Genomic DNA, 14,586 nt, shown 5'->3' with positions numbered 1-14,586 from the left:
ACCACGCAAGCTGTGCGCGTGACACTAAATCCCTCGTCAGTGGTGAGCATCACATGTGTCTCACTGTGCACATGATCATCCCCCCATTCGGTGTTCACCTGCTTTCTTTTGCTCATGTAAACACAGTTATTTTTGTAATTTCTTACGCGGGCCCAAGGCTATATGGCCATTCTTATAGTTGAACCCAGCTTTTAGGAAGACAACAGTTTTAAAATTATTTTCAACCAGTCAAAGTGGCTAGTGGGAGTGTCTGTCTAAACCGGCCACATCTGAAATCTACCTGCATTTGGCAGGTTGGCGGGTGTTAAAGTCAAGTCCTGATTATCAGGATAATAAAGATGACATCAGGGTGGACATTTTAGCAAGACAATGATCCAAAACACAGCCAAGGAAACTCTCAAATGCTTTCAGAGAAAGAAAATCAAGCCGAAGAATGTAGCTCAGATGATCACCTGACTTGAAACCAATAGAAAATACAAAATAAAGATCAGATTTGATAGACGAAACCCACAGAACCATCAAGATTTTTACACTCTGTTAAAGTCTGTGAAAAAAAATTACACCTAAGCAGTGGATGTAATATAATTCTCATCTGAGAGGCGTATTTAAGCTGCCATAACCAAAAAATCCTTTTATATAAAGTATTAAATATATTTTATTAGTTCAATATTTTCTCTTTTTTTTTTCTTTTGTTATGTTTTTATATTTTTTGTGTGTACTGTTTGGATTTTATCAAAATCTGGTTCAATTCCATGTTACAGTCTACAGTATAAAAACATGAATTTGCATTGTAGCCATTTTTAATAAGCTAATGTCAATGAGTTTTCAAGATCACATTAAACAATGATAATGATACTGAAAATGTTAAATAATAATACTAAACATCAGAAAATTGACTGTGGTTTACTTTGAAACTGGTAATCGTGACAACACTACCTGACACCGATCAGAAAATGGTGTTATTGCATTTAGGTCTTAATGCTCAAAGGCAAAATGATTCACCGCTAAATATGACTGAGGCAAAGAGAAGACGGAAAGGAACGGAGGAGGAAAAAGGAGAGCGAACGATAGTGAGGGAGACATGAAGAGCCGAGATGAAAGGAAATCAAAGCAGGATCCCGATGCGTGGAGAAGGGGATCTCCTGTGATTAATCATCCTCCAACCCTCTACGAGAAGAAATAATCTTGTTAATGTCAACAATGCTGAATACGTTCCAAATGCAGTTTCAAGATGCAAGGATTCAAGATGGCAGCCTGAAAAGGATGTTGGGCTATCTGTTGGATGAGCTAATGATAAAGAACATGAAACGCTGACCGATGGGCCACAGATCAAATCAGCTTTAATGAGCTTTAATTTCATTTCAGAGAAGCGTGGAACAATGCAGAAGCGCTTAAAATAAGCCTGTCAACATTTCCTACTGATATTGCCCCCAATTGAATGAGAAATCTCAAAGATCATCATTAAGGTGAATTTGCAAGCTGGTAGACAATGAGATGGAGATCTGCATCTACCCAGCAATAACCCTGGTGCAAATCCAATTACAGCCCAGCAGCTGCCTCTGTTAGACAAACTCATAGCTGGTCTGACTCTTCTTCTCCAGACCATTAAAGAAAATATTTTGAAGAATGGCGGTAACCAGAAGGGATTTTTACATGTACTGTTTCACATGTACACTCAGCACAATGCTGCACAAGGGGTCTCTCATTCTTGCGCTGCAGATGCTCTGTTTAACTGTTTTCTCTCTAGTGGAGCATGCAGTTTATCAACTAACAAAATCCTCTATGTAAACAGTAAATGCACTATGGCGCGACGCATCTGACTCTTAAAGGGAATGGGAGATGAGACTCTAATTGTTTTATTCTTAAAACACACCTATAACTCATTAAGAGAATAAGCTCAACCCAGTTAGACCATGCGCCGCAGCGCAAAGCGAATTTTTTCGTCCTTAAAATAGCAAAAGTGAATTCGGACAAGCCCTTAATGCTTTTGTGCCCTGCGATTTGAACTTTGCTCCTGGATCATCAAAATAGAGCCCATAGTGTTTAAATGTTAGCACTAATCTATTTTACATATTTACATGATGTGATAGTGCATTGTATATAAACAGTTGTCATATGGCTTGACATCAAAAACATGCACTTAGTTTAGAATAAACTAGGGTTAATAATTTCAAGTGTCCAAAGCTCTAAGCTGTTTTGCGTATTGTGGAGTTTTTATATTATTGTTTTAAATTACTGGTCATTAATTGTTTTGTAGTGAACAATTGGGGTGTAGGATGAAGAATATGGTTGTGCAGAATAAGCCAATTATTGAGCTTTATAAGTAATAAACCACCAGGCCAATAAACAACAAGTTAAAAGTGAGAATAGCTCTCCATGCTAAGGAATTATTAAAAACACTAAAAGGCTTCTCAAAATATCGTCTTATGATTAATTTCTCTCCCTTTCATATTTCACACATATAAGGAATCATGCTCTATATTCAAAAGTATTCAGGTTTCACATTTTCACTTTTCTTTTCAAAACTTTGGTGTCAGAGGAGTTATTATGCTGATCTCATTGGTCTGCTGCTCCACTGCTTAACAAGACAGTTCCCTCGCTCTGTCTGAGTCTTTTCCTTTATTTATATTCCCTGATGTTTCAGTTCCTCACTTGACACTAAAGTGAAACCGCTCTGTTGCTAAATGCACACAGGTTTATTATAGAACTAAAAACTTGAAAAAAAAAATTTGTTACTTAAAATAACCAAAATGCAGACTGATAAGTAACAAAACAAAAATTACAAAAATTTACTGTAAAACGAATGTAATGAAATCAGTACTTCTAATTAGTTTAGCACAATGTAATCAAATAATATATATACAATATATATAATGGTGGAGTAATGGGGTGGGGGATATTTTCTTGGCACACTTTGGGCCCATTAGTACCAACTGAGCACCGTGTCAACCCCACAGCCTACCTGAGTATTGTTGCTGACCATGTCCATCCCTTTATGACCACAGTGTAACCATCTTCTGATGGTTACTTCCAGCAGGACAATGGACCATGTCATTAAAATGGCCGTATTTAAATGGCCTCCATAGTCATCAGATCTCAATCCAATAGGGTACCTTTGGGATGTGGTGGAATGGGAGATTCACATAATGGATGTGCTGCTGACAAATCTGCAGCAGCTGCATGATGCTATCAAGTCAATATGGACCTAAATCTCAGAGGAATATTTCAAGTACCTTGTTGAATCTCTGCCACGAAGGATTAAGGCAGTTCTGAAAGCAAAATGGGTCCAAGGTAAGGTAATAGTAACCACTTACTAGTAATGGGTACTAATAAGGTGTCCCTTATAAAGTGGCCAGTGAGTGTATATATTCTATTATACAATATATTACAGTATAAAATATACTATTAAAATTATTTTATATATTTAAGAAAAGTCAATCAATCAATCATTACAACCTATACAAATGTATATAAACAGTAAACATAACAATACAGATCAGAACAATAATAATATACAAATAGAAAATATCCCTTGTATAAAAGTTTTTGCTTAAATTATTTGCTTAAATGCTTTCTGCTCTAGTAAACTATTTGTGGATTGACTTCATCAAAAAAAATACTTAAATATTGTGCTATTGTGGTGCTTAAAATCGCTCTGAGTAACTTCAACCAGCTCGACAAAGCAACACTGGCTCAACCAATGGCATGAATTTGGGGGTGGGGCTATCTGAATAATAAATTACACATTTCAATTCTTAAGTCTTTAAAATAGACAATTTTCTTCAGCTTAGTCCTTGATTAATAAGGGGTTGCCACAGAGGAATGAACCACCAATTACTTATACATAATTTTTTATTATGACGGATGCCCTTACAGCTACAACCCGGCATACTCAGAACACTGACTCGTGAACCCAGTGCTGTTCAGAGAGACAAAAATTAGACTTAAATTGTGACAGAATGAGAATTACAATGATCATAAAGAGTAAAATAAACCATCTACAACTGTAATTTCTAATATTTCTAATTACCTAGACTGTCAATGAAGTAAAAACAGTATAATACAAGGTACGAAAAAGCAGTTCTGCCTATCTGGGAAGAAGAGCTAACTGGAAAGACTATGAAAGATCATTTGTCTGTAGTCATTTCTATTTAAGGTGAATATATTCAAATATGGCCTTAAAGTCCCGCCTCGTCTAGCAGCCGCCATCAACCGGCCCTCTGGAGATCCCCATTAACCCAAATGTCAATATCAGAGTGCTTCACAAGTGCTAACGGAGGGTCTTAATCTAATCCATTACCGATGACCCCGGACAACTATCCTAGGCTTTCAATCACACGCTTTCACTCTCCCATGCCCTCGTGTCAGACATTACCATTGACGGTCAACAGCACTTTAACTGTTTCTCATTGCGTCATGGGCCTTATAATTCAGTTCCACCCTCACTTCGACTCCGCATGTCCAGGAAAGTGAGTCGGCCGCTGGGTTACTGAGGAACAATGGCATTCCTGTGCTCTGTGATGCCAGGTGCCGGCAGGAACACGATCCCTTCCATCTGTCTGTCTGTTCTGGCAAGCGCTCGGCCAGGCCCGGGCAGCAGCTAGAGAGACTCACAGAATGGGACTATTGTTCCAAAGCCTCTTGGAGGAACACACTAAACACCCCTCCTTCCCCGCACAACACAAACGTTGACGAACGCACACCAGCATAAACTTACACGTCATGAACTACATTGAGTTAAAGACGAATGTCAGACAAATATGTAACATGCACCTCAATTGTATGCATTGAGAAAGTGCACATCTGCAGTTCTGCTGAAGTCTTGCAAAGAGAGGGCAAACAAGCCGCTGCGCTACAGCCCCGTCCCGATGAACATGATTCATTTCCTATAAATGTTCTCCTCTCCAAGATTTCTCAGCAGTGAGCAAGTTTTACATCTGCCTGACCTTATCTTTGCCAAAGAGGAATAGATTGTTGATGGTGTTAGGATTTTTAGGGTAACTTCATGAGGAAAAGGGAAACTGTGGCAGATCTGTTTTATCAGAATCAGAAAGAGCTTTATTGCCAGGTATGTTCACACATACGAGGAATTAGTTTTCGTGACAGAGCTTCTACAGTGCAACAGATTTATAGAGACAAAAAAACTGATAATAAATATATTTTAAAAAAAGAAGTAATAGTGACTGCAAATATACAAATTGTGACAAAAATCTGAGTGTACTGAAATGAGTCTATCAGGAGCTTGGGAATATTCATAAGGTCCTAAAATCTGCTTGTTTTTTTCCACTTTTTTTATTCTGTTTTTTTTTAAGTTATAGATAAACATTTTTCTATTTAATATTTATGGGTTATATTTTTCTATTACAGTTTTTTTCCAACTGCTTATACACAAAATCTTTTTTCACACAATTTCTGAAACATCTCACACAAAATGCAAAATAACACCTCAAATATCCAAATACAAAAGCTATTTCTCAGCCTTGAACTCCATTTTCAACTGCATAAAACACTTTTTTCAAAACTCTACACACAACTCTACCTAAAACACAAAACTCTAACAGGAATCCACTTGCTTTCATTTTCCAAACACAACCAATCAAAATGCTACACTTATTCTCAAGGTTTCACACACACACTCCTTTAATGTGGAAACACTAATTTCTTAACTGATCACTAATCAATCACTAAGCTAGACAATGGGACACTGGACAATGGGACAATAGGTGATGGGACACTGGGCTGTTCTGGTCCAAAAAAAAATGGTTTTCCACCCATCCACAATTTGTAGTTTTGTACCTACCCCATATTCTCCTTTTTTAAATCCTATAAGAACAGACTAATTCTTCTGAGCCTAGCACTGTAACGTTTGATGACCAACCCTTGGCTTGGCCTAATAAATATTTTCAGTTTTTTTCATGTCATTGGTGTTTACAGTGTACCTGTTACTCCTCTTAGCAGATTACTGTCACTGTAAAACATTGTATTAAAATGTAGATATAAGCCTAAAGAGCAATGAGCTGTAGGATTTACCACAACAGTGTTTGGTTTAGCCAAAATACTTACTGTTATGAAAGAAGTGGTTGCTTCATTTTGAAATGTGTTTATGGCATTTAGAATGCAGTGTTGTGTGTGCAGTTTTGATAACAGCAAAATTAAGACAAATAGAGAAACTGTTCAGTAAGATTTTTAACATCGCTTTACAAAATTAGATCAAACTTTCATTTCATTAACCTATATGGTTAAATCTACAAATGGAGTTTGCATGTTCTTCTCGTGTTCGCGTGAGTTTCCTCTGGGTGCACTGGTTTCCCAAAGAAATGCAGTACAGGTGAATTGGGTAAGCTAAAATTGTCCGTAGTTTATGTGTGTGAATGAGTGTGCATGGATGTTTCCCTGTGATGGGTTGCAGCTGGAAGGGCATCTGCTGCGTAAAACATGTGCTGGATAAGTTGGCGGTTCATTCCGCTGTGGCAAACCCAGATTAATAAAGGGACTAAGCCGAAAAGAAAATGAATGAATAACTCTACAAATAAGGGCAGCGCAGTGGCTCAATGGTTAGCACTGTCGCCTCACAGCAAGAAGGTCGCTGGTTTGACCCCCTTTTGGGTCAGTTAGCATATCTGTGTGGAGTTTGCATGTTCTTCCCGTGTTGGTGTGGGTTTCTTCCGGGTGCCCCGGTTTCCCAAACAGTCCAAAGACATGCAGGATAGGTGAATTGAATGAGCTAAATTGTCCATAGTGTATGTGTGTGTGAATGCGAAAATGTGTGGGTGTTTCCCAGTGATGGGTTGCAGCTGGAAAGGAACCCGCTGCGTAAAACATGCTGGATAAGTTGGCAGCTCATTCCTCTGTGGTTCATACCACTGATTAATAAAGGGACTAAGCTGAAAAGAAAACTAATGTATGAATGAATAAATCTACAAATAGAATTTCAATAAAAAAGACTGCTCATCACGTCTTTTGTCCATTTATTGTGTCCATTTATCAGTTTCCTTCAACTGAATGAATTTTCTGCTTATTATTAGCATATACCACTCTTATTATCATAATTGAAATTTTTCCATTACGATGGTTCCTCATTATTATCTATTTATTGTTTGTTTTCAACTGCATGAAATTCTCCCTCTAACAGCAAATGTCAGTGTTATTAGTATAAAAGATATTTTTTCAAATTAAGCGGCTCGTTGTTGTGATTGTTTTTTCCACCGTTTATAATCAGTACATCTGTTTTAAAATCACATCATGTTTCTTTGCTTGTTCAATTTATATTATAACTTTTTGCACAATGCTGAAGTTTTTGGACATGTCAGAATAATAAACTTTACATTGACAAATGTAAACAACACAATCCTGCACAGGCACTCAACACAAAATACTACAACCTCAGTGTAATATTTTCCCTCTACCTATTCTGCTTTAACATATTCTCCAAGCACAGCAACCATTCAACACCCCGAGGCAACGCTTTACCCCCTCACACACTGGGACTATCAATTCCTCCCAGCTAAAATGCATGTAGCCGGGGTCTGTCCAAAATCCACATAGACGACGCACTGTTTAGAGCCGAGAAGTCGTCCAGTGAAAGCAGCAGTGGATAAATTATGAATAGCTCGTTCTCCCCTTTGTGAGAAACATGACAGATCAGTTCCTGCACCCTCGGCTTGTACAGCTTCATTTCTGACTCCTGGGGCCCGTCGTCTCCACGCTCTCATCTCCTAATGGTCCTTCCAGTGATTACAGAGACATAAGTGCACCGTCTGTCTTGATGATCAATCATCTGCAGGATCTATATAGACGGCCCCACCGCAGATATCCAAATGTAATCAAATTTAAAGGAGTGGACACTGCCCGATCTGCCAGCAGTTTGAGGGCCGTCGTTGGCTGTAAGCATGACTGACAACTTATTTAGTAGCGCTTCAGCGGCATGCAACACAATACGTGATGATGACAACTTGGGGTGTTGGACAAAAGCATGCTCAATTTCGCCTGTCGTGTCATCAATGGACTCCAGAGAGCAACTGAACCATGAAACAGCTCTTTTTACCAGGAGAAAGCCATTATGCATTGTACATTTATTATGTAATTCACGAATACACAAACAAGGCATCTGGGAGTCATGGTTTGTCACCAGTCATGATCCCTTCTTTCTTTTTAACGTCACTTTGTTTGACTCTTCTGATGCAGTGAGACAGATGTGCAAAGAGCAAATGTCTGAACAATATCTCAACAATAAAGTACTTATGGCAAGCTGTTTTAAGTAATCCAGATGTTGCTAACCTTTTTGTTTTCAAAAACGTACTATATTACTCGCTAATAGTGTGTTTTTGTTAGAAAACGCTACTTATTTTATTGGTTACTGGAACACACAGTACCAAAATAATGAGTACTGTAACTACTCTAGTGTTTATGGTAGCAACATTAGGACAAAACATTGCTACTGGAGAATTTATGGTTCAGACACTGACTGTGTATCCACTGTCTGTATTCACAGTAAATAGTCAGTACAGTTTCTTTTAGTCATTAATGTCTATTTTACTTATTGATTAGTTTCAGTTTTCCCAATAACAACTGAAAAACTACAAATATCTATTTACTAAACATTAATGTAAACTAATGTAACATTTATAACTAGTGGTAAGATTTAATAGTGATTTTTATAGTAAGTTTAAAAATGCAGATTAGTTTAAACTATTATTGCATTAATAATAACGGTGTTCGTTCATTTACGTGTATTCATGTTAGTTAACAAACAAACAGCTGTTCGTTGTTAATTCATATAAGATAAGTTCCAATAAAAAATAATTACTAAAACATCATTTAAATCTAATAACCAAAATATTCAATATTTAAATTAGCATAAAATAAAATTAGTAGAGATGCTCCGTTCAGGATTTTTGCAGCCTTGTTCCCGATTCTGATGCTTCTTAGCTTTATAATGCATTAAGAACATTTTCAATCTAGAGTGCCTTACCTAATAGAATAAATAAAAGATGTTGCATATAATCTCTTAAACACGTCTCTTATAACCATTTTGTGTGGAAATGTAATGATCAGAAGCAGCTTTATATAAAATAATAGATAAACCAGATTAAAAAATGGAAAGAAAAACCACTAACAAAGAATTTTGGAAGCATTGCAAATGATGAAAGATTCATTATAGATGAATGGGTTCCATGATGAAATTCATCATGTCTCAATGAAGTTTAGAGCACATATTTGATGCATAAGAAGTTAAAAAGCACATATAAATCCATTACTTCTTATAAAGAAATAGGTTATAAAATAACCACTTTTATTTTATTTTTCTTTATTAAGATAAGTTGTATTATTATATTTTCAAGTTAAAAATATTTTTTTCTCTGCAATTTTCCAGCCAGGATTTTATGAACTTGCAATATTGTAACTTGCAATAAATACTGCTTGTAAAGAAACACTTTTGATCAGTTTATGAGATCAGCCAGATTACCGAGTACCGATCGAGTCAAGAATATGTGATTATCAGCCGATACCGATGTTTGGCCGATCAATCTGAGCATCCCTAAAAAAATAGGCAAAAATTGCTTTAGAAGTATATTCATGCTAACTACTGTAAATGAAGCTTACTGTAAACTCCTCTCAATGTGGCTATGAAGCCCCTTTTTCTCCTAATAACCACATTTAGACAGTAAATAAACAACTTACAATCATCAGCATAAGGAATGTTACCAGTAACAATGGAGAAACATGCTATAATCTCTTCTATCCTACTAGAATGGAATACACAGCAGTAAGTGCTAGAATTTTATTAGAGGACGCCTAATGAAATCTAAAAATATTGGTAATCAATTTACAATAAGGTTCTCTCACTCGCTAACTGCATTGGTTTATCAGAAAGAGCTTTATTGCCAGGTATGTTCACACACACAAGGAATTAGTTTTCGTGACAGAGCTACAGTGCAACAGAATTACACAGACAGGGAAAAAAGCAGATAATAACAAGTATGTTTTAGAAATGGAAGTAAGTAGTGACCAGAGATGTATAAAGTACTAGAGACCCATACTTAAGTAAAAGTACAAGTGCTCTATCAAAAAGTGACTTGAGTAGAAGTAGAAGTGCTCTTTAAGCACCATACTTAAGTGGAAGTACAAAAGTATTCAACATTTTTTGTACTTAAGTATTGCAAGTAGTTTATTTAAAAATTTACTACTCAAGTACTGAAAGTAAAAGTACAAGTATTGTGTAATGTAGTTATTAAAGAAGGCAGTCAAAAGACATCATATTGTTTTGTTTATTTTAAATATCTTTGGGGCACTTGATTAAGCAGAATGAAAAGAAACATGGCTAACGATACTGTTTTTCTCTGTAAATAATTTCTATGGTACAAGAATTCACATCGTCAGGCTCTTTTACCAGAAAATCACTTCACTGATGAGATAATTCAGCATGTTCATTCATACTCTCTCTCTCTCTCTTTTACACACACACACACACCTAAATGTACACTCTTACACATTCATACACTCTCACACACAGTTCTCACTCTATCTCTCTCTCTCTCTCACACACACACACACACACACACACACTTTTGTGAATTGTGGGGACATTACATAGGTTACAATTGTTTTTATACTCTACAAACTTTTGAATGCTCTAACCCCAAATCCAATCTCTAAACCCAACCCTTACAGGAAATTATGTGTAGTTTTACTTTCTGAAAATAAAAAAATATTTAGTGTGATTGAATTTTATACATAATGTCCACATAATTCACCATCTCCTCCTAACATCTGTGTAATACCGATGTTGTTATACATATACATGGGCGCACACACACACAAACACGAAATTACACTCTTTTACACTCTCATACACACACACTCTCTCTCTCTCTCTCTCTTACACACACACAGACGCACACACAGGTACAATCACACTGTTTCTCTCTTACATGCATTATTCACTCACACTTTGGTAGTTTTGAAGTTTGATTGGTTAATACCACAATAAACAGGAGTTATGTCTTCTGGAAGCAGTCGTGAAACTAAACTAAACAAGCAAACTAAATCCTGTTGCACTAATTCACTTGATTTTGATTTTATTGTAAAAAAAAAAAGAAAAAAGAAAAACAGGAAAGTGTCTATAGTACTGTGTTAAAAGAAACTCTAAAATACTTTATGGCTTATGGCTATGGTTTAGTATTATTTTTTTAAAATTTTGATTATGTTTTTAATTAAATTGGTCTTGCACTTATTGCTTTTATATTGCATAAATATATTGCTTTTGTCTTGGTGTGACAGTTATAGGGTTATTTTTAATACAATTTTGTTCTTTAATACAGCAGTCACATATATGAACTGTACTCTTAATTTGACCTGCTTAAAGAAAGCACTCTTTCTGAATGTATCAAACAAAACTCATGCACAGAAGACAGCATGAGCATTTACAGCTAATAAACTCATGTCAATATTATACCGCCTGCTTTTTGAGCGCTGACAGGCGAGGTCTTATGATGATTGGTTATTATCTTCATCTGCTCAACAGAAAGGGCTTTAGAAAAGAAGCGCTGTTCACCCATGGCGGGAAGAATAGCCGGTTATCACAGGTAATAGACACAGTGGAGAAAACTTGAACATCAGGCACGCTCGTGTCTGGATGGATCGACAGCTTTAACAGCCAAGAAAAGAGGGAAAGTTACCTTACAAACAGGCCAGCGGGTCAAATGTCCAAAGTGAGAAAGAGAGAGGCAGAGGTGAAGTTTTACAACATTTCTCCCTATAGTAAATTAGCGGCTCGTGTGCCGCCTTCACTCGCGCCTCCGTCCTCCGCAATAGTATTGCGACATCGCGCATAGGAGATAAATGACGTCATCACGTAATCACCGGTTATGACCTATTACTGAACTGATATCGATCATTTTGACACCCCTAGTAACGAGTAACGATGCATCACATAAAAAATCTATCGGAGTAAAAGTATTAAACTCATGGAAAATATGTACTTAAGTAAAAGTGGAAGTAGGAGAAAAAAATAATACTCCAGTAAAGTACAGATACTGCCTTTTAGTACTTAAGTACAGTAGTGAAGTAGTTCTACTTCGTTACTATACATCTCTGGTAGTGACTGCAAATATACACACTGACAAATGTATGTACGGGTATATTACTATATACATTAACCACCAATAAAAAAAAAACTTCTAAAATGTTGATTGAGGTCTGACGTGTTACTAATGTGTTACTACATACAGCAAGCTGAACCTGTTCAACTAACGTTATAAATGATAGTTGCAAATAAACATAAAGATGAGCATTTGTTCTATTAAATGCTTTGTTAACTGTAGGCTAATGCAACTAACGGCCACAGTGTTTCCTTTATTGGATTTACAATTACAAAATAAGTACTATTATCACGCATACCAGCTAGTTAAAAGAGATCAATTAGTCAGAAGACTGCCTTCACTCTTGAGTCCCGGTGCGATTTTACAAAAACAGACGTTTTATGGACACAAAACAAAAAGTCGCATTCTCCTTTTGAACCATTGGTGCTCCTGTTTAACCTCTTGTCTTTCTGCTTAACACTGACACATGAACAGACCAGTCGGCTATTAGAGGAGCCGGACCCGGGAGCCCGTGACTGCGGGTTAGATGTTGGACATACAAATGAAAGTATTTTACCTTTTCTGTTTTCGACAGCGCACGAGACGAGAACAGAAACCCTCCGCTTCGTCCCGGTGCAGATCTGAGGCTCCACACGCTGAAAAAATGTGATCTTCAGATCGTAGTACCTCAAAAATTAATCCCAAACATGATCGAGCAGAGAGCTGGCCCGAAATAGAGCGCTTTTCTCAAAATCCGCAGTGTCGCTCCGAGGAGGATGATAAGCCGTTAGTTTAATGTGCGCGGGGCGGCCTGTTCGTTGGCAATTATGGTGTAAATTGGCCGAGGATCGAGGACAGTCCGTCCGCGGGATGAGCGCTGCGCTCCGGCTGAAAGCACTGAGCGCCGCTACTCGGTCTAACGGAGACGGAGCAGCTGAAGAGACCCGCCCACTTTAGCAACCCGGAAGAGAACTGTCACCGACGGCTTCAGTCCACCTCCAAAATGAGAGCCATACAGTAGGTGGACAGACGAATTATTATTTTTATTTATTCGTCATAGATTATAAACGTTCTGCAGTATAAATAAAATGTGCTGAAAGTGAGGCAGCTATAGGTAGTTTTATTGTTTGCTAACACTTGTGGCTATAGCCTACACTTATTACTTTTTATTCTTGCAAAACTACAAAATCCTACTATTAAGATAATGTTGGAGCTCCTGAAATAACACAGTCTGTTTTGTAACTTGTCATGTGTGTAAGTGTGTGTGGTAATAGTCAGACAATGGTTTCTGCTTGAGAAATGGTTTTGTTTATGAAAACCGCGGGATCAGATTAAATATTGAAGGTTAATTAAGATTTTATGTTTCGTGGACTGCAGTGGCTCAACAAAATGCAAAAATGACGAAATGATGTTGACAATATTGTTTTGGGTTTTGTATGAATAAGAGAGTGCTAAGTTACTCATGAATAAAACACAGTGACTAACGTTATAATATAAAAGTCGGGTTTAAACATTACAAATAAAACTGAAATACAGCATACATTTAATTAAAATAAATCTGCAATACAGTTTTTTTCCACCTGTACACTGTGTTCTGGTATTTTTTTTTTCTTCTGAGTAATCAGTTAGTCTGAACAATAGGTGTAACAGTATTTCACTCATAAAAAGTGATGTACTGTTTATAAAATCATTTCTGTATTTAACAGTTAATAACATTTGTTTTTATTTTTGTTATAAATAAATAAAAGGCCTAAAAATAATACAATTAAAATAAAAGTTTCTACCATGCTTTCCATAAACTCATAATACCTCAGTTTTCAGTTTCAGTTCTCAGAGTACTGGGAGTTTCACTGTTAGGAAAGTTTGTTTGTTTTTTTTAAATTTCCAAGTGATATTTATTGTTAAATGCTTATATAATAAAACTAAATTATAATAGTAGTCTATAATAATTAAAAAACTAATTTTCATACTACCTCTTTTTATCTTTTAATGCTCTGTTTGATATAAACTGTGATGCTGGCATCCTGTATTGGGATTATTTCTGTACTTTGGGAAAAAACACACAGTCACTTCCTGATTTGAGAAAATACAAAACGACAACAGCATCACAGTGTGACCCTTGCCCTGTGTGTTTGGCAGCTGTAAAAACCTTCCAGAGAATTAACAGGTTTCGCCAAAATCCCCAGTGTTTTTCTATTATTAAAAATGGCTTGTCTTTATTTTAGGTGTATATTCTGTTACAGAATTTAACTTCTTTACAAATAATTAAAAATGGAACAATATTAAATCTTTCATGCATGAATTATGAAAAACACTATCTATCTATCTATCTATCTATCTATCTATCTATCTATCTATCTATCTATCTATCTATCTATCTATCTTATGTTTCACATTTTTACTGCATTTGCTCTTTGCTATTCTAATTTATTCACAGCATTGTGCAAAAGAATAAACACACCCCTATTTACAATAAACATAAGCCTCCTTTGGGTACAGTTGTGCT

General features: G+C 36.4%; 1 protein-coding gene across 4 annotated transcripts in view; it reads right to left on the bottom strand.

Annotated features, from left to right (window-relative positions):
- Nucleotides 1–12,979, bottom strand: part of galnt1 (UDP-N-acetyl-alpha-D-galactosamine:polypeptide N-acetylgalactosaminyltransferase 1) — a 230,205-nt gene extending 217,226 nt beyond the window's left edge. For all 4 annotated transcript variants that reach the window (XR_015511496.1, XR_015511495.1, XM_087287129.1 and 1 more), the window contains exon 1: nucleotides 12,658–12,979. The gene's annotated coding sequence lies outside the window, so the exon portion shown is untranslated. The remainder of the gene's footprint in view (nucleotides 1–12,657) is intronic.
- Nucleotides 12,980–14,586: the final 1,607 nt, after the last annotated feature.

The sequence above is a fragment of the Danio rerio genome, chromosome 16 (assembly GCF_052040795.2).
Source record: "Danio rerio strain M-AB ecotype USA chromosome 16, GRCz13ab, whole genome shotgun sequence".
Taxonomy (NCBI): Eukaryota; Metazoa; Chordata; class Actinopteri; order Cypriniformes; family Danionidae; genus Danio; species Danio rerio.
Note: the sequence above shows the minus strand (reverse complement) of the source record. Positions and strands in the feature narration are given on the sequence as shown.